At 42.6% G+C, this 23,510-nt stretch overlaps 1 protein-coding gene across 1 annotated transcript in view; it reads right to left on the reverse strand.

The window, feature by feature from the left end:
- stk33 (serine/threonine kinase 33) overlaps window positions 1-23,510 on the reverse strand; it is a 231,786-nt gene that overhangs the window by 185,074 nt on the left and 23,202 nt on the right. Inside the window, exon 3 of the mRNA XM_067993920.1 lies at window positions 3,968-4,126. The gene's annotated coding sequence lies outside the window, so the exon portion shown is untranslated. The remainder of the gene's footprint in view (window positions 1-3,967; window positions 4,127-23,510) is intronic.

Here is a 23,510-nt window from a genome sequence, read left to right on the forward strand (position 1 = left end):
AGTGGGAAGGATCTAGAGGAGCAAATTTGCAGGGAAATTACAGAGAGGTGCAAGGACTATAGAGTAGTGATTATGGGGGACATCAACTATCCTAATATAGACTGGGATAGTAATAGTGTAAAGGGCAAAGATGGGGAGGAATTTCTGATGTGTGTTCAGGAAAACTTTCTTGATCAGTATGTTTCCAGCCCAACGAGGAAGGAGGCATTGCTGGATCTGGTACTGGGGAATGAGGTGGGTCAAGTGGAGCAAGTGTCAGTGGGGGAACATTTAGCGAACAGTGATCATAGTATCATAAGGTTTAGATTAGTTATGGAAAAGAACAAGGAGCAATCTAGAATAAAAATATTTAATTGAAGGAGGGCCAATTTCAGTGGGTTGAGAACGGATCTGGCCGGGGTAAATTGGAATCAAATATTGGCAGGCAAAACTGTGATCGGACAATGGGTGGCCTTTAAAAAGGAGATGGTTTGGGTACAGTCTAGGTACATTCCCACAAGGGGGAAAGGTAGGGCAACCAAAACCAGAGCTCCCTGGTTGATGAAAGAGATAGTAAGATGAAGCAGAAAAAGGGTGCGGATGACAGATGTCAGGTTGATAATACAAGTGAGAACCAGGCCGAATATAGAAAGTACAGAGGAGAAGTGAAAAAGGAAATAAGAGGCGCAAAGAAAGAGTATGGGGACGGACTGGCAGCTAACAAAAAAGGGAAATCCAAAAGTCTTCTATAAGTGTACATATAGTAAATGGGTAGTAAGAGGAGGGGTGGGGCTGATTAGGGACCAAAAAGGAGATCTATGCATGGAGGCAGAGAGCATGACTGAGGTAAGAAACTTTGCATCTGTCTTTACCAAGGAAGAAGATGCTGCCAAAGTCACAATAAAAGAGCAGATAGTTGAGATACTGGATGGGCTCAAAATTGATAAAGAAGAGGTACTCGAAAGGCTGGCTGTACTTAAAGTAGATAAGTCACCCGGTCTGGATGGGATGCATCCTAGGTTGCTGAGGGAAGTAAGGATGGCAATTGCAGAGGTGCTGGCCATAATTTTCCAATCCTCCTGAGATATGGGGATGGTGCCAGAGGACTGGAGAATTGCAAATGTTACACCCTTGTTTAAAAAAGTTTTTTTTTAATTTGTTCATGGGATGTGGGCGTCACTGGCGAGGCCAGCATTTATTGCCCATCCCTAATTGCCCTTGAGAAGGTGGCGGTGAGCCGCCTTCTTGAACCGTTGCAGTCCGTGTGGTGTGAGGTTGCGAATGGAACGGAACAAAAAAGGGTGTAAGGATAAACCCGGCAACTACAGGCCAGTCAGTTTATCCTAGGTGGTGGGGAAGCTTTTAGAAATGATAATCCGGGACAAAATTAATAGTCACTTGGAAAATGTGGATTAATGAAGGAAAGCCAGCATTAACTTGTTAAAGGCAAATTGTGTTTAACTAACATGATTGAGTTTTTTGATGAGGTAACAGAGAGGGTTAATGAGGGCAATGTGGTTGATATTGTGTGTATGGACTTTCAAAAATGCCTTTGATAAAGTGCTACATAACAGGCTTGTCAGCAAAATTGAAGCCCATGAAATAAAAGGGGCATTGGCAGCTTCGATACAAAATTGGCTAAGTGACAGGAAACAGAGAGTAGTGGTGAACGGTTGCTTTTTGGACTGGAGGATGGTGTACAGTGGTGTTCCCCAGGGGTCAGTACTAGGTCCACTGCCTTTTTTGATATATATTAATGATTTGGACTTGGGTGTACAGGGCAAAATTTCAAAATTTGCAGAGGACACAAAACTTGGAAGTGTAGTAAATAGCGAGGAGGATAGTAATAGACTTCAAGAGGACATAAACAGGCTGGTGGAATGGGTGGACACATGGCAGATGAAATTTAATACAGAGAAGTGCGAAGTGATACATTTTGGCAGGAAGATTGAGGAGAGGCAATATAAACTAAATGGTACAAATCTAAAGGGGGTGCAGGAGCAAAGAGGCCTGAGGGTATACATGCACAAATCTTTGAAGGTGGCAGGAGAGGTTGAGAAAATGGTTAAAAAAGAATACAGGATCCTGGGTTTTATAAATATCTCCATCAAAGACGGGCACCTCAGCACCTCACTCTACCGCAAGCCCACGGACAACCTCACGATGCTCCACTTTTCCAGCTTCCACCCTAACCACGTCAAAGAGGCCATCCCCTATGGACAGGCCCTGCGAATACACAGGGTCTGCTCAGACGAGGAGGAACGCGATGGACACCTACAGACGCTGAAAGACGCCCTAGTAAGAACGGGATATGACGCTCGACTCATCGATCGACAGTTCCGACGGGCCACAGCGAAAAATCGCATAGACCTCCTCAGAAGACTAACACGGGACGCAACCAACAGAGTACCCTTCGTCGTCCAGTACTTCCCCGGAGCGGAGAAACTACGCCATGTTCTCCGCAGCCTTCAACATGTCATCGATGACGACGAACACCTCGCTATGGCCATCCCCACACCTCCACTACTCGCCTTTAAACAGCCACCCAACCTCAAACAGACCATCGTTCGCAGCAAATTACCCAGCTTTCAGGAGAACAGCGTCCACGACACCACACAACCCTGCCACGGTAACCTCTGCAAGACATGCCAGATCATCGACACAGATACCACCATCACACGAGAGGACACCACCCACCAGGTGCATGGTTCATACTCCTGTGACTCGGCCAACGTTGTCTACCTCATACGTTGCAGGAAAGGATGCCCCAGAGCATGGTACATTGGCGAGCCCATGCAGACGCTGCGACAACGGATGAACGGACACCGCGCAACAATCGCCAGACAGGAGGGTTCCCTCCCAGTCGGGGAACACTTCAGCAGTCAAGGACATTCAGCCACCGACCTTCGGGTAAGCGTACTCCAAGGCGGCCTTCAAGACACTCGACAACGCAAAATCGTCGAGCAGAAATTGATAGCCAAGTTCCGCACCCATGAGGACGGCCTCAACCAGGATCTTGGGTTCATGTCATGCTACACGTAACCCCACCAGCGAACAAATGTTATCTGTTTTTAATATAACGGGTCATTTGCTGTCTTTCTCTTCCTTCCGGATGTTTCTATGTTTCTGCCTCTCTCTGTTTTTTTTTGGTTGTTTGTATATTCGGTGGCCTTGTAGGTAACACCTCTCTGTCTGCACATTGTGATTGCCTTGGCAACGGGCAGTTGGAAAGACTATCTGTAATCACCAGGTATTGTTCTGTGATTTATAAATGCGAAGGGTTCGAGGATTTCATTTCCACATTCACCTGAGGAAGGAGGAAGCCTCCGAAAGCTTGTGAATTTCAAATAAAATTGTTGGACTATAACTTGGTGTTGTAAAATTGTTTACAATTGTCAACCCCAGTCCATCACCGGCATCTCCACATCATTTATAAATAGAGGCATAGAGTACAAAAGCAAGGGAGTTATAAATCACTGGTTTGACCACAACTGGAGTATTGTGTCCAATTCTGGGCACCGCACCTTAGGAAGGATGTGAAGGCCTTAGAAAGGGTGCAGGAAAGGGTTTAGATAAAGTAAATAAAGAGAAACTGTTCCCATTGGCAAAAGGGTCGAGAACCAGAGAACACAGATTTGAGGTAACTGGCAAAAGAACGAAAGGCGACATGAGGAAAAAATGTTTTATGCAGCGAGTAGTTATGATCTGGAATGCGCTGCCTGAAACGGTGGTGGAAGCAGATTCAATCGTGGCTTTCAAAAAGGAATTGGATAAATACTTGAAGGGAAAAAATTTGCAGGGCTACGGGGAAAGGGCTAACTGGGACTGACTGGATTGCTCTTACAAAGAGCCGGTGCGAGCTTGATGGGCCGAATGGCCTCGTTCTATGATTCTATGATTTCATTTAACAGTACGTGACTTAGAAAGTCTCAATTCTAAGATTAGTTAGCAACTGTGTAATTCTGCAAAAAAAAGTTATTTTTCTTACCAAATTGAATTTGTTCTTAATATGCATGGATTATGCAGTTTTTTCTTTGCTGCTTCCTAGAGTAAACCAAGAGCTCCACCAAATGGATGAGCAACAAACTGTATGGGCACTGAAACAAAAGCAAAGAATGCTGGAAACTCTCAGCAGGTCAGGCAGCATCTGTGGAGAGAACAGATGAGTTAACATTTCAGGTGTAGATCCTTTATATTGACCTGTTGAATGCATCCCACATTTTCAATTTTGGTTTCCAATTTCCAGTATCTGCTTTTTGTTCAGCACTGAAATAGTGTTGTGATTAATTAATTTGGTGCTTATTGAGGACTACAGGACATGAAGCATTTGTTGCAGCTTAAAACATGCATATCATCTAAATTATTTATTTTGTAATCACTCCTAATAATTGTCTATAGTTTATTTAACAAAAAAGGTGTATCATTTCAGAAACAAAGTTAAAATGTTATTAAAATAATAAAACTTTCTCTTATCTATTCCCCAATTTTTGACATTGATAAGTTTGTACAGTAAATTGAATTATGAAATACCCAGCGTTATAATGAAATCTGTCTTGTGAGATCTTTTGTTATGGTGAAAAACCCTAGCTTTAATCACATATTTGCCTATATGCACATAATGTAATCAAAGCCAGAATAAGAACATGATTTAGGTTTCAATCTCTTTTGTTGTCATAAACAAGGCACTATGAGCAATTGTTGCATTTCTCTTAATGTAAGATAATTTGCAATTAATCTATCACCGCTTGCATTTTTGTTGTAAATGCATTTACCTTGCAACAAACCACAGGGTAATATGTTGTTAACTCAATATCAATTGGATCATTTTTCTTAGTTTTGAATGGAACATAGGGACAGGAGTAGGCCATTCAGCCCCTCAAGCCTGTTTCGCCATTCATTTTGAACATGGTATCTCAACTCCATTACCCGCCCTGGTTCCATTACCCTTAATATCCTTATCTAATAAAAATCTATCAATCTCAGTTTTGAAATTTTCAATTGACCTAGCCTCAACAGCTTTTTGGGGAGATAGTTCCAGATTTCCACTACCATTTGTGTGAAGAAATGCTACCTGACATAATCCCCGAATGGCACAGCTCTAATTTTAAGGTTATGCCTCCTTGTTCTGGATTCTCCCACCAGAGGAAATAGTTTCTCTCTATCTAACCTATTAAATCCTTTAATCATCTTAAACACCTCAATTAGATCACCACTTAATCTTCTATACTCAAGGGAATACAAACCTAGTCTATGCAACCTGCCCTCATAATTTAATCCTTTTAGCCCCGGTATCATTCCGGTGAATATCCGCTGCAACCCCTCCAAGGCCAATATATCCTCATAAATGTGAGGTTAGGAATTACAGTACCACCATCTTTACGTTGTATTCTGTTGCCACCTTGAATCCTGGCCACATATCAACCCCCAACTACAAGAACGCAAAAGACAAAAACACAAACAAACAGCACAGAAAGGCAACTATAAGACAACAGAAAACAACAAGAGAAAACCATGAGAGAATACAGATACTAATACCAACACAAAGACAATCTATACAATTGTAAACAATTTTACAACACCAAGTTATAGTCCAACAATTTTATTTGAAATTCACAAGCTTTCGGAGGCTTCCTCCTTCCTCAGGTGAATGTGGAAATGAAATCCTCGAACCCTTCGCATTTATAAATCACAGAACCAAGGCGGCCTTCGAGACACACGACAACGCAAAATCATCGAGCAGAAATTGATAGCCAAGTTCCGCACCCATGAGGACGGCCTCAACCGGGATCTTGGGTTCATGTCACGCTACACGTTACCCCACCAGCGAACAAATGTTATCTGTTTTTAATACAACGGGTCATTTGCTGTCTTTTCGATGTTTCTGCCTCTCTTTTTTTTTGGTGGTTTGTATATTCGGGGGATCTGTAGGTAACACCTGTCTGTCTGCACACTGATTGCCTTGGCAACGGGCAGTTGAAAACACTGTCTGTAATCACCAAGTATTGTTCTGTGATTTATAAATGCGAAGGGTTCGAGGATTTCATTTCCACATTCACCTGAGGAAGGAGGAAGCCTCCGAAAGCTTGTGAATTTCAAATAAAATTGCTGGACTATAACTTGGTGTTGTAAAATTGTTTACAATTGTCAACCCCAGTCCATCACCGGCATCTCCACATCACAATCTATACAGGTATGCACAGAGCGTAACCTGAGACTTACCATGAGCAACACTATAGGAGATCCACTAGTAACTGTTAAAAAACACAAAAAAAAAGTTGTAGTGGTTGACTCTATGCTGTTTGGCGATATTCCCAAATCATTTTGAAACAATGCCAAAGCATAACATATTACTTGCTTCTTCTTGTATTTCTATGTCATGTATATTTTCTACTGTACTTTATTGGATAACTGCGCTAGCATAAAGTACACAAACCATTGTTTAGTAGCATTGATAACACAATAGAAGGGGATAAAACACAGCAAGGTATCTAGTCTTGGCTATTTCATCAGGACGAGGCTCCCTGCGAAAGGCAAATGCTTTTCCATAAGGATGTAAGGAAGAACATTACGGCTAAGTCACACAGGGTTCCTCCAGTGCAGTTCTTTGTGGTCAGATTGACAAGTCTTGGAGGAACTATCGATCATTCTCTTGCCTTATTGGCCAGAGAATGATCGGTAATACAGGGATATCCAATCTTTTGTATCTGTGAGATGTATAGGTGTGTATCATGGAGCCTCGCAGACCATGCATAAAGTTTATGTTCCTGTTTGTGTGTATTTCAAATTAATGATATGAACTGATCCTAACGTTCTGATTAAGGTTTATCCACTGGAGGAAATAATTCTTTTTAAACCTCCAGACCCACAAGGACAAAAAAGAGAAAATATAAATACATACAAATAAGTCTAAGGCTCCAAAGGCAGTTTGCCAGGGCTTGAGGGCCATATGTGGTCCAAGGGCCACACTTTGGATACCCTTGATCTAGAGGAAGAATATTCAAATTGGGGAATAGTAATAACACAAGAACACAAGCCATTTCTTATTAGAAATAAAAACAGAAAATGCTGGAAACACTCAGCAGGTCAATCAGCATCTGTGGAGAGAAAGATTAAAAAAAGGAAAAAGAAGACTTGCATTTATATAGCGCCTTTCACGGTCTCAGGACATCCCAAAGTGCTTTACAGCCAATTAAGTACTTTTGAAGTGTAATCACTGTTGTAATGAAACGCAGCAGCAAGATTCCACAAACAGCAATGTGATAATGATGTTTTAGTGACGTTGGTTGAGGGATAAATATTGGCCAGAACATTGAGAGAACTGCCCTCCTCTTCTTCGAACAGTGCCGTAGGATCTTTTACGTCCACCTGAGAAGGCAGACGATTTAGTCTCAGATGAAAGATGGCACCTCTGACTGTGCAGAGTTCCCTCAGTACTGCATTCGAATGTCGGCCTGGAATTTGTACTCAAGCCTCTGGAGTGGGACTTCAACCCACAACCTTCTGACTCAGAGGCAAGAGTGCTACCACTGAGCCAAGGCTGACACCTAACGTTTCAGGTGTAGATCCTTTGCCATCTCTTACATAGAATAAAGCTTGTGAATTTAAAATAAAATTGCTGGACTATAACTTGGTGTTGTAAAATTGTTTACAATTGTCAACCCCAGTCCATCACCGGCATCTCCACATCATGATCCACAGAATGAATGGCATAGTGGGTATGAATATAACACAGCAAACTATCCAACCTGAATAATTCAGAGCATTTTGTTTATAGATTCATAGGATCAAACACTTCTAGAGATTACATCATCAAAATTATGCTGGACATAAAACAAATTGGCACATATTTATGAATTAGTAGGCTGCAGAGATGAACTGTTCCCAGCAATAGTTGTTATGGAATCAGTAATTCATACATAAACATGGCTAGAACAGTTGCTTAGAAAAGGGCATGAAATGTTATTTATATAATACTGTAGTCACACAGATTTGGATAATTTTTTTTTAAATCTTAAAATTGCCCAAAAAAGTCAAATGTAAAATTATTTCTTTTTTTTACAAACAGTATAGATTCACATTCAGGGAAGAAATATTGTTTCTCCTTTCCCAACATGAGTTCAACTGCCATCACTGGTCTGCCTCTGAGGAGAAAGCTTTTTTAATGCTCTTTTCCTTAGGTACACTAACACTGTTCAAAGCAAGTCTTTCCACTTCTACAACACAATCTTGTGCTTCCTTGTCTAATCAAAGACATTAAAAGTGTGAAATGTTTGCTTTGCATGGAGGTTACAAACATATGTTCCCCCCCCCCCGCCAACAGAACAAGATCAACCATCATTCTTTATCTGTTACCAATTCAGGACAGATATATTCAGTTGCTGTTTGATTCTTTCCCTTATTGCTGAGCACACTCCTCCAGAGCAAAAACAAAGAGAGGAGCATGAGTCAGTCAAAATGACTCAATGGGTCGGAATGACTTTCAATCTTCACCTGAGAAATAAATTCAGTTTGACTAAATGACTCGTCTCTACAGTTGGTCAGATTGTAAGTGTGCAAAGTTTGGGATGCTTTTAGAGTCTGGATTTTCCCAAAATAAATGGCAAAATGAGGGAAGATGTTTGGTCTGCGAAACACATTCAAATGTTAACTTATAGCATTGTATTTTTGAGATTGCTTTTTGTTTTGAAAGTTCTTTATAATAAATTGAAATTATTTCCTCAATTTCAAAGTTAAAATATATATTTAATAGATAAAATTGCTAGCCAGGTTGGTGACAATGTGCAACACAGGTTCTTCAGAATCTGTACAAATGGTTTAGAAGTAATCTCCTCTAACTGCAGTATTGATTCTGAAGAACATTTTCACAGACTCCGATACCTGATGTTGCATTTTTTTAATGATTATTATTCAGTGTATCATCTAAGATGATTGGAAAATAATTTGATTAACTGGTAATACATTTAATGTGCAGTGGGACTCTTGGCATCAACCTTGCCGCATTTATATAAATAATCCCAATATTACTTTGTTTAAAGCAGCATCTTTGCATAATTTCTTGTAGTATACAAACTAAAAAAAACTTTGATGGCAACCATTAGTTCCTTTTATTAAAAAAAAGAACTTTATGCAATTGTACATTTTTTTTGAGTAGCCAAAGTGAAGGTCTGTATTGTGGGATATCACCAAAATCGAAAGGAGAAAAAGAGGTGATGCAAATCAGAAAATATTGATTAGATGGGTTTTAAAAGGAGAAGAGGAAGAATGAGGCAAATAAAGATTTCTACAGTTTTAACGTCTTGAGAAAGAATGAGTTAGCTGAGTAAAATGTTATAAAATTCAAACAAAATAAGTAGTTCTTGGTTAGTTAATTTGGAAATGCAGCTGGTTATGAAATTACATTACTATGGACTCTGAAACTGAATAGAAGTTCTGGTAATTGCTGACTCCTGCAGTTTTCCTCAAATGGGCATAAAAATAGCTTAGCTTTACGTAAAGGCAGACAGGTTGACAATATAATCCTTGCACAAAATTGGAGGCACCACTTTGTTAAACTTTTTACATAAAATAATCTTGAAAACATGTTAAGCAGGGTTTGGATTCATTTTTAAGCATTTCTTAAGCACCAACTTTCAAGGTTGAAGAACAGACCTATTATGATAAACTTTGGTGTCAGCCAAGGTACAAGAAATTGTCTTCTCAAGGTCTCTGAAAAATGCAGGAATCCTAATCAGGACATCATGATTTACTGTTATAAGCCTGATGGAAATTCTGAACGTGCAGCATCCAAGATGTGGTTTCTGAAACAGCCATAAGTGATGTTCAAAACGATTCTGTTTCTGAACACACAAAATCATTCCAAAGAAATTGCTGTTCGCTCTGGCAGCATAATACCTTTCAAAAGACAGGATCTCCAATCAAGTTTAATTTAAATATTCTTTCAGACTTTGCCTACCTACTTGACTATCCTTACTTTGATTTTCAAATATATTTCAGTTGCATTAAAAATGAATCTCCTATTTGATTAATTTTCAGCTATTAAAGAGCTGTGCTTGGTCATGTTGGAAGGCAATTGGCCATTTATATTGGATCTGGGTGAGTAATACATGTATCTGTGTTAGAATTCTAAATTATTTCTTTAATTTTGCAACTCCCACATCAGACATCCATTATGACATAATCCCTTCTGACATCTCAAGGCCATTGTTTTTCATTGGCAACAGGTTCATCACTAATGTACTTCAAGCTTTTCGAACTTCAACCTTGGTACTTTTTCAGAATAAAGCAAGGAGAACAAAGGAATTTATGACAGAAAACAATGAATGGTCAGGAACAATTTAACAGCATGCATGGGTTTATGATTAAAGTCTTCCACAATTATTCATGTGATACTTGTGCACTTACTGGCACCAAACCAACTCCAGATCATATGCTTCACTGTATTTTCACTGACTATCCAGAATTCTTAAATATACAAAAGTTCATCTTGCCTACAAATTTATTTTTCCCCCTCATTTCCTCCCTACTCTCTGGAAACACTAACTTATGCCCGACCAAGTAGTCGTTTTTCATGTCAGCCTGGAAAATGTATGTCAGCAGTTTTTTTGACTGGGGTCCGATTCTGTCCTCACCCGATGTTCATTCATTAAGTACTTTCCAAGCGTCTTTGAATAGCAATGAGAAGCAAAAGCCTTGGTTTAGTTTTCCTCTCCCTGGTCCAAGGGTGCTCATGCTACTTGTAATTATGAATGGCACTGACCCACTAAACCACTGGGGGAAGTACTGACTGCCAATATACCATTAAGAACAACATCACTGAGAGTAACTACACCATCTACAGGATTCATTTGTTTCTACGTTCACCATTCACTTCCAGTATTTGCTCACACACTCAGAGACTCAATATCACACATTCAAACATATTGGGGGAGACTTTCAACTTGCGCCCAAAATTGGTGCAGTAGGCGGGACAATGTGGTTTGTGCCTCATTTAAATTTGATGGGCGAGATGTTAGCACAAATCACACTGGTAATTGGATACTTTGTCCATGGACAGAGCCCAATGTCAGTTCCTCATGGCCTGCACCTCTTAAATATCGACTAAGAGAGTTACACTTTCAGGCACCTGGACACCTAAAAGAAGCCCCAAATCAAAGTAGTGACAGGCAAATTCTGTGCGCAAAATAGGCATGCAAGATCGTGACCTGACGTTCAGTCCCTTAGTGTTCATTTTTTGGAGGTGTAACAGTCACTCAAGTTGAAGGTTCCTTCCCCCCACTCCCATTGTTACTGATGCAGCCATGTTATAACTCAGCTCTCAACATTAGGATTCAAAGGGTGTCAGTTATATCTAAGTAACTCATGAATATAACCATAGTTCAGTTCCATCTTTTGATATCCATATTATTCCTGAAAACACGGTAGCTACGAATATCTATGTTAATACCTTGGCAGCAGACCTTGGCATTCATTGTCTCACTGTGGGTGCTGCTTGCACATGAGCTGTATGCCAAATAGAGCTGAGATTAGGAGCCATTCATAATTGTCATCAGTTTCACAAGAGTACAAACAGTACTATGGAAGAGACAGGTGTAAATGCTTCATGTGCACTTTTATATATCCAAAAATTATCAATTCCCATTATTTCTTCTATTATATTTAGGGAGGGTATAAGCAGAGAGTACTCTTTGTGTTTGTGAAGAAAATGACTGCTGTGGATGGCTGCTTAGTTTTTGACATATTCTAGCCCTCGCAATCATTATGAGCTGCTTTGTGATTTGTGAACGATTCTTGATGATGTGAATAATGTTGTGTGAAATTGTATGTGAGATGTAAAGTGGCTCCTGCTGGTTCATACATTTTTATTACAGCTGAAAGGTATGACCAATTTTCAACCAGTTTTATCCAGTCAAATTTCTGGAGAAAGCTAGCAAGAAAGGCTCTCAGAAATGGTTGCTAAAATGTTCAGCAGTTATGTTGGATTGATTTCCATTATGTTTTAACTACTTGAATCTGAAACCATTTTACTCTAAACATCAAGAGTATTTTGAGAGCCTCATTGTTATTCATTATCAATGATAAAGCCATTGAACTACAAGAAGATCAAAAGAATAAAGAACAGTTTTTAGGGTGCAGACAAAATTATTACTGGAAGAAAATGTCATCTCCCAATTTAGATGAAATGTATTCATTTCTCAGCTAAGATGGCAACCAGAAAACTTGCTCACAGGCACTGACATTGCTGTTTTGTAACCAGCGACAAATAGAAAACAACCTGAGTTATTCACACATTAACGACCCCCCCACCAATACTGAGCAGAGATTACTGCCCCCAGTGAGCATAAATCACGACACCCCCCCCCTTCCAGCTTCTCACCTAGAAGCAACTCAACAGCACCCCCACTGTGAGCTAAAAACCTGCCCTCTGTAATGCCCCCCCGCAATAAGAAAAATGTGCAACCCCACTGAAAGGAAAATTGGCACTGGCCCTAGCCCAGTGCCACTCAACACTTTCCCATGCACTGTTGCTGCATCTCCTCCAACCCCCGTCCCTCTCCCTGTCCACCTCCCTCTTCCTTCCTTTTCCTCCATCTCCACCTGTTCCACCCCCCCACCACCACCACTGTGAAAAAATGGGCTCTGGACAAGTGGTACGCACCCCATTGTGTTTTGTTGTTCCGTTTCCTCCAAACCCCATCCCCAGTCTCCCTCCCCAGAGTCCCCCTCCCATCCACGTCAACCTATTCCCCTCTCCCTGCCTCTCCCTTGCTCACCTCCCCCACCTTTGATCCAGTTATACCACCGTTTTCTAACCTGCTTGACTTGAATGCTGGACTTGGTCTTAATCCCACCCCCTCTCCCCATGTACAATGTGTAAGATTATACCATCACCTGTTGAGTCTGTATTGAATATGTAGTTTGTGTAATTCACCTTTTGTATTAATCAAACATAAGTCTGATGATTGTTAACCAATGTACTGCTGTAATCACACATGTACCTTGACTCATCGTACCATCTGTATTAGTGATGTGTACCTTTTGCTATCCTTATATGAGCACATTTCTCTCTTCAGTACTAATTAAGAATCAACCATATAACTTAGAATCAGTCACGCTTTACAAAACCCTTAAAAATCCTTTAATAAAACTAATAAAAATATGAAATTGCCAGCACAGCAGCACATAAGCAGTAACCATGGATACATCAACAAGTTACTCAGTCTTGTCCACGAGATAAGAACCTAAATGAGACAATGGAGTCTTAGAGTTCCAAGCCTGGGACACAGATAGGAGTATAAGATGCTAGACCTAGAAGTTGCTGAGGGTGGCCTTGAGACAAACGCAACAGGATAAGATGATGGGCCTGTCCCGTGGGAATGGTGGTAACTGGTGATTGGTCAATTCAAGGGGGGGGGGGGCTACTCCATCATCCCCTGTCCATCAAAGAAAGAGATTAGGAGTAGGCCGACTCTTCATCCTTTGTCTGAAAGATACTCGACGCTCAATTGGCCACCACGCCTTTTGGAAAGGTCCCCATAGGGTCAATCACCTGTGTCAGTAATAGCCCGTCAACACCCTCAAAATTGGCATAAAAGAGAGACCCCGTACGAGAGCCAGGTTATAGAGACTTGGCAAGAGTAACGACTGCTGACTTTAGAGACCAACCAAACAGCTATTCAACAAACGATCCAGATCAATAGAGGTATCTCCAGGCGGAGCAGGACTGAGGACAAGGAGTCCAAGAGGTCACCCCCAGTGGGGCAGAAAACAGGTGAATCGACGAAGGTACCCAAGGCAGGATGGAAAGCGCTTTCTCCTAGACTCCTGAGGCAGACACAACTCTACTCAGTGCGGAACAGGTGATATGATCTTTTGCTCAGTACTGTAAACTACTGCCCCAGCATCACGTGCGTTGGTTCTTGTGTGAAAACTTAATAAAGCACCATTGTACCATATTGGAGTCAGGTTGATCATTGGCAGAAATACCCAACAAATGCCACAGGAGATTGAATAGTATTCTATGAAACTGCAATGTTGTTGTGGGAGAATTGGAGAGAAAATTCAGCAAATTGAAGGTAAATAAGAGAGGCCATTCACCCCATCTTAGCTCACCCCTCCCCCTCCAATCAAGTCATCTAACTGTGTCTTGAATGAATTTGAAGGTTTTTTTTTGCTCCACTTCCCTACCTGGAAAACCATTCCAAATGTTGATCACTCTGTGTGAAAATGTTTTTTTCTAACATGTTTTAAATGATCCCCTCACCAGTTTTAGCCAATGCCACTGTGATAAAAATGAATCATTTTTTGTCTGAGATTTAGTATGGTGTTGGCCTCTTTAATTCTATCACAGAACTAAACGAGTTAAAAATAGTTTCACAGAAATTATGTCCCAGCTGAAATTAATATAGCTGTTACAGATATTAGTCCGTTTGTCTGTGCCTGGTGTCTGAGGGAGGGGCCAGGACCATTCATTTCAAATATAAACACCTTGTAGGATTTGCTCAAATATCTTTGATTGGCAGTTTTTTAAAAATTTAAACAAACCATATTTAAATCTGTTAGGTCCTGGTCAATCCGTCTTTCTCAAATCAGAAAATTTGTTCGCTACCGTCCAAGAGAGATAGTCAAGCCAGATACTTTTAATAAATAGTGAGAAAAAGATAGGAATGCCTACATATGAATATTGTTTAAGTCGTAATTTTGTGCAGCAGTCGTGAACTATTTATAGCTTTCCACAGCCTGTGGAACTGGCTAAGTTAGTAGCTACTTTTAAAATAAGCACGTGTTATTTCTACTATTTGCTTGTTCTTTTACTGTTTAATAAATTTATTTGGTGTTAAAGCATAAGTCAAAGTCTACTGTAGCATTGTTCTGCTATCTTATAAAGACACATGAGATCACACCGTAAAACCAATAGCTGGGATATAAGTGCATAGGGAACTGGGGCTCACTCCAAGATTAGTTAATCATGGAAACTAAAACTATCTAGAATAAAAAAACAAAAATATAACAGAAGCCTTTCATGACAATTTTATTTAAAGCCCTTTGAAAATCTTTGTCTGTCACATCGTATGGTTTTCCATGATCCATTTAGGATGTAATTTTACAATATGGGGATGGGATTACCTGAGCAGCTTCCCCACAACTTTGGGGAAGCATCTATTATTATAGATGGCACTTATACTATGGTCACAGCATTGATCAGTTCTGAAGAACAGAAGCCACCCAAGCAAAGTTCAGGGGAAGCCATTCTTTTTTAAAACTTTCTGGGGGAAGGGAGAGGAGGGGAATTGAAGGCTTCCAGTCTTCACTCTCTTTCAATAACTTACCCCTCCCTCCAACCCACCCACCCCCACAGCCCTGAGTATCCATGCATTGCCTCCCATTGTCTCTTGTCATGTGCCTGTGCCTTCCCCCATTGCCACTCTCTTGTACCTCCTATTGCATCTCCCACATTCCCTTTCCCTGCTCACTGTTTTCTCCTGATTCCTCTCACTCTCCACCCTGAGTAACCACACCATTCCCTTTCTCTCCCCTTCGCCCCCCCCCCCCCCCCCCCCACCCCGCAACGTTCACTCCTGGTACCTTTTGCCACTCACACCCTAAGCACCCATGCCTTTCCCAGCAAAAACTCCCATTATCAGGTACCTGACCATGATCCAGGAATTGGCAGACTACTCATGTGGAGCCCAATATAATATCCTGATAGAGAATTCTGGCTATCCATCAAAGAAGACTACAATCAATAATCCTGTACCCATCTCAAAGGTTTCAGAGACAGCTATCAAACACTTCTCCAGACTGGACCTGATTCTTTAATCTGTGCCAAATTGGCTTTTAAACATCATTACAAACAATCTTAACCGCAGAAAAATGATCCAAACCCCTTTTAAGTTATAATGAAACAAAAGGCAGTAGATAAATGCATCCCTCCTAATTCCATTAGATCAACAGTCATTCATCAATGTTGAATGGATAGCCACCCTTTGACAATGGCCAGGATATTTGTGATTGAATATGATGGCTTTAGTGAATTACAATCCACACTTTAGACAATCCACTGTGCTTGCTTTAAAAACTTGCACCTTGTGAACCCTTTGCAGCCAGTCTGTCTGGACTCTGAGCTGATAACATTTCTGTTTGTAAGTACTTTGTGTGACTTTTAGGGTTAACCCCTTACATGCTGTTTCTAAAACTACAAATTGCAAGTTAAAAATCCAACACAAGCAAAAATCCATTTTTGTCACGATATATCTATCAGGGTCTTTTTTTGTGTGACGGTCACTTCACATGTGACAAACTCATGCGAGATGCAGCATAATATAATATATATAGTGCTGCATCTAGTGCACGTTTTCATACAAGTGAAGTGATTGTCATATAAAAATGGTTCCTGGGAAATTTGAATTCATATAGGTGAAAAAAATTATTTCTCAGCACATCTCTCACAAATTTCTTTCCAAATCCTTTTGTTGGCCATGTGTACTTTTCCTCCACCCTAGAAATCACCATCTCTCTCCAACTCACCGCGTAATACCTCTGGAGATCTGCTAGTGTTTTTTATGAAGTGTTGTGCTGGAGTACAAGGCTCATCCTTCTGAAAACTGTGTCAAACAGACCACAGTCATTGCAGCTGTTCCTTTTGTTTCGAGAACGTACATTCATTTGTGTTTCTAATGCTAACATTCTTTTAAAAAAAGAAAATTGTCACCATTTCTCAAATCATTTCTTTCTACCACTCTCTTTAGGTACCCTGGTACCACACAACATTCCCCAATCCCAAGTTATTCAAACCCTCCTTAAGCTATGTATCAGTTTAATTGTTCTTTTGGCACTACCTCCAATGCTTGGATATCCTTGTGGTCATACTAGTGCCTTGTAGAAGTCAGTGTGCAATTTCTGACAACAAAGCCTTATTTCCTGTTGTCACATTTTTGCATCTTTTGTATGAATTCTGATAAATTCCACATTTATAATGTAAACCATGTACACATCATGCTGCAATAACACCCTATTGATAGCACCGATGCTGTAGCTCCTCCGTTTTGTATCTCCCAGCTCCTCAGTCTGTACTGCAGGGAAACTCCTCTGCTCCATCCAACTCTACTTCTCTGCTTACAAATTGGGGTAAGTTTTGCTATTTAACTATAAACAATAATATAAAATCAAAGTAATTTCTAAAAAATAAGAACAGAATGCATTTTAAAATAGGGACTGAATAACGTCTATGCATCCTGGTCTGAATTATCCCCCGTTCTCTCGCCCAGCTTCACCTGAATACTATAGTCGATCTTGGCCATCTGTATGTAATGCCATGGGAGATTGATTGGTAAATAACCAATTTTTTTTTAGATTTCCTGTTTGTTATGCCTACTTTCCATTTTCACAAATTAATGATACATTGTGACACCTAGTATGCCTAGAGATAAAGTCTGCTTCGATTACTTTAACAAGTAATGTTGTAACATCTGTTATTCAGGTATCCCCCATCACTGCTAGTGCCATGGTGAGCAGCTCATGTTTGCCAACCATTTTGTTTCTGCCATTTCCAAAGTAAGTAAATTTTACATTTTGCATCTGCAATTTTGCATTTTGTAGTCTCTCAGTCCCAGCGTGTCTAACTGGCTGCTCATTACATAGATCCAGGATCTGCTTTACAACCCTCTTTTCTAACTGCTAGTCCATCAGGGTACCTTTCTTCAAATCTGCACAAGCCTTTGCATTCAAACATTTTTTTTTGCCCATCCGTAGACACTATTTAATTTTTGGGCCCTCACATACATTGCAGCAAGCTTTCCTCACAAGTTTACGATGGCTTACATTGCACCAGATGGCAGGCTGAGCCAGCGAGAGGTCGACACAGCCCATGATCACTGGATTTTCACACACTTGTACAAGTGCTCGAAAGGTTATGCATGCATCTGTGCATATGCACAAACAACTTTTGAGAGATTCAAAACTTTTATTCAGAGCCTCCCTCTTTTAGATGAACCTCTTTTCTGGGGTATTTTTGAGTTATTTCTCCACCACACAGTCAATAAAAGAAATGCAGCTACTTTGATGATTTACAATATATATAAGCATCTATATGGATATGGTCGTGGCAATTATTCTTTTGAGCAGTGGTTTCTTTGAAACTGTGGAGTTCAAATAGGCACTATTGAGACAGCACTCATACTTGTATTGCACAGGTGGTTAAAATGTTAGCAGTTTAGCTACTAACCTCAGTATGCTTAGTGTCGCCAGTATGGGATCTATATCCTCACAACCTGCAACAGCCTGCCCACATCATCTCAATCAGCAATAAAGAAAAGTAACCTAAGCACTCTCATATGTGTTCATGGTCACAATACAGACATTCAAGCTATCCAGTTTTTAAACATTCTGTGGTCTTTTAAAATAACACTGAGTCTCAGGCACACTTGGGCTTTCTGCTTGGCTGAATTGTCAGTGAAATATTTGTTAAGTTAGTTTTAAACTTGTATGTTTTATTAATGCCTTACGAGAATCATTATCAGTTTCAATTCAAAGCAACCAACTGATGCAAGCCACCAGGAAATGTTAGCAGTACAGCACTGGATTGATAACTTGACTTACATCATATGTTCAAACTCAGTTACCCTCATTGGTCACATATAATCTGATCTTAATGGTCCATTCTCTGCACCACAAGTTTCTGACCATAGTAGGTCTAACTGATATATCATCCTGTAGAGTTCTCACGTACCAGCTAATGGGTGGTTACAGAATGCATTTAGCAAAAGTTTGGAGACTATCCATGCACTCTCACACGTGGAGAATGGTGGATGACACAGGGGAAATTTAGAGGAAAGACTTTGGGCTATAAATTGGGTCGTGTAATGCCCATTTTGTAGGCGCTATTTGACCTCCTAAGGACCCAAAATGGCATTTGGAATGCATACGCACACTTCTAGCGTGATGTGCGTTGGACGCCATCTTGGTAAAGGCATTCACGCACACACAGGTAACAAATGCCTGCAGCATGTAAAGTAAGGAGAATATGTGTTAGATCAGTGTGCAACGCTGATTTAAAGGGACAGATACGATTTTGGAACTCAAAGCTCCAGCCAACCTATTGTCTTACCACGCACAGCTGAACAGGTCGTAGATGGTCTGGAGGACCCCCCACCAGCGGTATTTAAAGGGATCATCCAGGTATTGCAGGGTAGTTGCTGGATTATTGCTTCTGGCTGCTGGTTCAAATGTACGTATTTGTTGAAGCTTCCTACACTTGGAGAAAGTTGCAATATTATATAGAGAGTGGTCTGGCAGGTCCTTCATTACTGTTGGTGGCATTTACAACAGTGTGCTGAACAAGGTTTCTGCCAACCATGGGTGGCCTGTTGGGCTCCCGCTGGGCACTGAACACAACTGGGATCATGCAGAGAAGCCACGCAGGGCAGGTCAAGCTGCGAGGAGAGCAGGGAGGAGGAAGAGGCGCAGGGCACTGAGCAGGAGGCCATATCCAATGAGGGCCTTCAGGAACCAATTCCCTTACCTCAACCTGAGCGAATATCAGTGCATCTGATGGCTGTGGTTCATGAAAGAGGTCGGGACGGAGATATGTCAGCTGCTGCAGCCTCTGAGCAGGACAGCATTGCCTGTGGCTGTGAAGGTAACCATGGTGCTGAACTTTTACGGCTCCAGATCCTTTCAGGCTGCTGCTGGCGATATGTGCAACATCTCGCAGTTTGCAGTGCACTGCTGTATAAGGAAGGTCACTGAGACACTGTACGAGCTGTGCAACAGATTCATAATGTTCCCGTTTGGCAGAGAGAAGCAGAATGAGTAAGCATGAGGGTTTGCTCGCATTGCAGGCTTCCCCATGGTGCAGGGTGCCAATGACTGCACGCATATTGCCATGTGTGCTCCACATCTCAACTCGGCCATCGTCATGAACAGAAAGGGGTTCCACTCCCTCAATGTGTACCTGGCCTGTGACCACATACAGGTCAATGTCCGCTACCCTGGCAGCAGTCATGACGCCTTCATTATGCAGCAGTCCAATGTCCCACCTGTCTTTCAACCGGCACGGTGACAAGGGCTATCCCCTCATGAGGTGGCTCATGACTCCGGTCAGGAATGCACGCACACGTCTATCTACACAGGCCTACTATGAGAGCCATGCGGCCACACGAAACTTCATCGAGCACACCATAGACGTCCTCAAGCAACGTTTCCACTGCCTAGGCTGTTCTGGAGGAGCCCTGCCGTACTCAGTTGAGCGGGTGTCAAGATTCTTCATTGTATGCTTCAAGCTGCACAACCTTGCCCCTATGAGAGGACAGCTCTTGCCACCGACTATCTGGCAAGACCCTGAGCCAGAGCCAGAGGCAGAGGAAGAGGCGAAGGAGGAGGAAGAGACATAGGAGGAAGTGGAGGAATAGGGAAGGAGGCAACAAGGTGCACAGGCCCCGTCTCCCAGGGCTCTGCGTGCTCACCTTATTCATGAGCGATATCACTAACCTCAACGACACCTCCCAAGTCACCAACAGTCCTACACTCCTCACCTTTCCTCTCCCACGTGACCATCAAATCATCCTCCTTATGATTACACGTTGCTGCCTCCCACAGCTCATCACATAAATAAAAACCTCCACCAAATGCAACTTTAAATACAAATTTATAAACCAACACATGAAATCATGTATACAACATTACACTATTCACCATTGTGCATTCCCTTAGTGCCTGTTGTTCGTGTGCCTTTGCCTTTCCGAGTGCTCCTACGAGGTGCATCCCTAGTGGCTGGAGCATGGGAGGTGGAAGGCTGCTGGCCTTCAATGGAGGAGCGCGCAGATGGCCATGGAGGACGACCTCGAGCAGCTCTGGGCTGGGACGGCCAGGCTTCAGATTGCACCATCTCGACATGGGCTGCAGTAGTCTGGCCTGGTTGGCTGACAGGCACCAGCAAGGGCACTGGTGGAGTGGCAGGGGTGGGAGCAGGAATGCTGTCATCCTGAGGGAGGACAGCAAGTTCGACTGCCATGGCCACTCTCCCAGGGCGGCGCCTCAGCAATCCTGGTGATCGGCTGGAGAACGGATTGCTGAAGTGCTGTGATGACCTGGAAGCCCCGTTCCACAGTGGAACCCAGAGCCACAATAGCAGCAGTCTGAGCTTCCAAAGCAGCAGTCTGAGCTCCAAATGCAGCATACAGGCCTCTGATGGCATCTGTTTGTGCTGCAATGGAAGCTGAGACATCGGTCATCAGACGCTGCATCATGGTGGGTTCCTTCGGTGTGCTGATGGAGGTGGAGCAGCCATTCCATGTGGGAAAGGATGGTCTCCAAGCTCTGCGCAAAGACCCATGCCAAGCTGGACTCCTCCATGCCCCTTGACATTGTGCGCAGGCTTTCTAGCAGGCTTTCCAGTGCACCAAACATTTAGTTATGTACACCCATCAGCCTTCTTCTGTAGCCTCGCCCATCCGGTGATTCGGCACCTGTGGTATCCATTCCCCCCCGCCCGGCTCTTGCGCAATTGTGCCCGGTGTCTTACCACGTGCAGATCCCTCCTTTATTCTAGCCTCTACACTACGCGCCATATCAGTATCCGAGCTGGTGGACGCGAGTGTCAGATCAAGTGATGGTACGGTTTCATTGTCAGTGTCTTTCTCCTCCTCCATCTCGGATGGTGCCGGCTCCAGTTCTTGGGTATCTGCAATGACAAAGGGAGACGGGTTGAGTTGTGGAGCGGGGGGAGGAGAAAGTAAGACGTGTGTGCTGACACCACCTGCACCAAGTGAGTCAGAAAAGATTGTGGGACGAGGGAGATGTGGGAAACGAGAAGGAGGATTAGGTATGCAGAGACCCTCATCATTGATACCTCCAGCGCCACCATTGGCCACGGCCACAGCGACGGCCTGTCCAATGATCCCCAGCACAGTCTCCCCCATGGGGGTGAGGACGTGTAGGCGTGCCTGTCCTCCATCTGTTCTTTCCTGCTGCCGGCTGTTATGCGCCACCTTCTCCTACAAGACAGAGGGAAGTGTGTCAGTGAGTGTCCTGCAAGATGTATGGATGATGTGCCTCTCATGGTCGAATAACTGCCAGTGTGTGTGACCTGTGAGTTGTGGGTGTGTGGATTGCAAGAGTGGCACTACGTGAGGGTGGGATGCAGCATGCGAAGTGCAGCATTGTGTATGGATGGGAAACGTTTGTTGGTGGGTGGGTGATGGAGGGGGCTGTCGAGCGTGGAGCAGTGGTACAGTTGGTAGGACGTGCCACTTGACACTTGAATTCACTCACCTTGACCACTCGTGTCAAATCATTGAACTTTTTCTTGCACTGCATCCACATGCATGGTGCAATGCTCCTGGCATTCACCTCCAGGGACACTTCCTCCCATTGCCTCTGTACCTGTTGTCTGGAGGGTCTCCTGCCGCCCTGCGGGTACAGGACGGCCCTCGGTCTGTCCACCTCCTCCACCAAGGCCTCCAGCGCATCATCGGAGAAGCTTGGTGCACGCTCTCTTGCAGGTCCAGGTATTTCACTTCTCCTTCTCCACCAATTGCATTGGCAGTGCACCTCCCCTTTAAGAGGTGCAGGCTGCCTTTAGGAAACGCTGGCCACGCCCCATATTGGGCCTCCTGCTGGTGAATGCAACCATACGGCAGCGCAGGTAGTGCTGGCTGCATGCAGAAATCAGGTAAATGACCAGGCAGAATGAATCTCATGTGCTGCCTGCGTCGCAATGACTGGGCATGGGTTAATCATGCATTGCGACCCTCGAACCTGGACTCGGGGGTTATTGAATTTAACCCCCTTTAAGTTTTAATTTGGGGGAATTAAAGAAAAAAATAGTAGCTAGCAATGGCTGGAATTGGATCATACTACTGGCAGGCAAGGCACCCAATATCAGTTTGTACTGCCTCACGATTGCTGCTTGAGATGCATTGAATGCTTTAGTAAATGAAGCACATTAAAACAACTTTTCTATTATGTTTTTGTAGCCAGCAGACTAAGTAGCCACCCCTTTTTCACACTAGTCACATGTGGTGAATTCATATTCAATGTATTTTCAGTTGCTTTGTGTTTATTTTTCTTCACAGATTGGCCTGAACTCCTGCCTTCAGGGTCACTGTCCTGAGGGGCAACCAAACACAAGATGATTTCTTTCTCTTTATACATACACAAAGTGAATAAATAAAGCTACTTCACATTATAACACAAGGCTAGAATTATATCCAAAAGGTATCCAAAGGATGCGCTGCAGGTTGCTACAATGACAGTGGTGGAACACAGGAGATAGATTTCCAACTTGCCACCCAGGCATAAAACTGGCCGTCCATTACAGAAACTGCCCAATTTTGATTTCCATTCATTTTAATAGAAATGAAAATCAGGTGGTTTCTATAAAGGACGGCTGATCCACAACTTCGGGTGGCAAGCTGAACTTTACATCGGGTGGCAAGCTGAAAATCCGACCGCAGCATTTGTCCACCTTCAGCGTAGCTCCTAACAATATGGATTCACGTGGAAGATCCTGCCTGACCAACCTCCTCGTCTTTTCT

This window comes from Heptranchias perlo, chromosome 12 (genome assembly GCF_035084215.1).
Source record: "Heptranchias perlo isolate sHepPer1 chromosome 12, sHepPer1.hap1, whole genome shotgun sequence".
NCBI classification, from domain to species: domain Eukaryota; kingdom Metazoa; phylum Chordata; class Chondrichthyes; order Hexanchiformes; family Hexanchidae; genus Heptranchias; species Heptranchias perlo.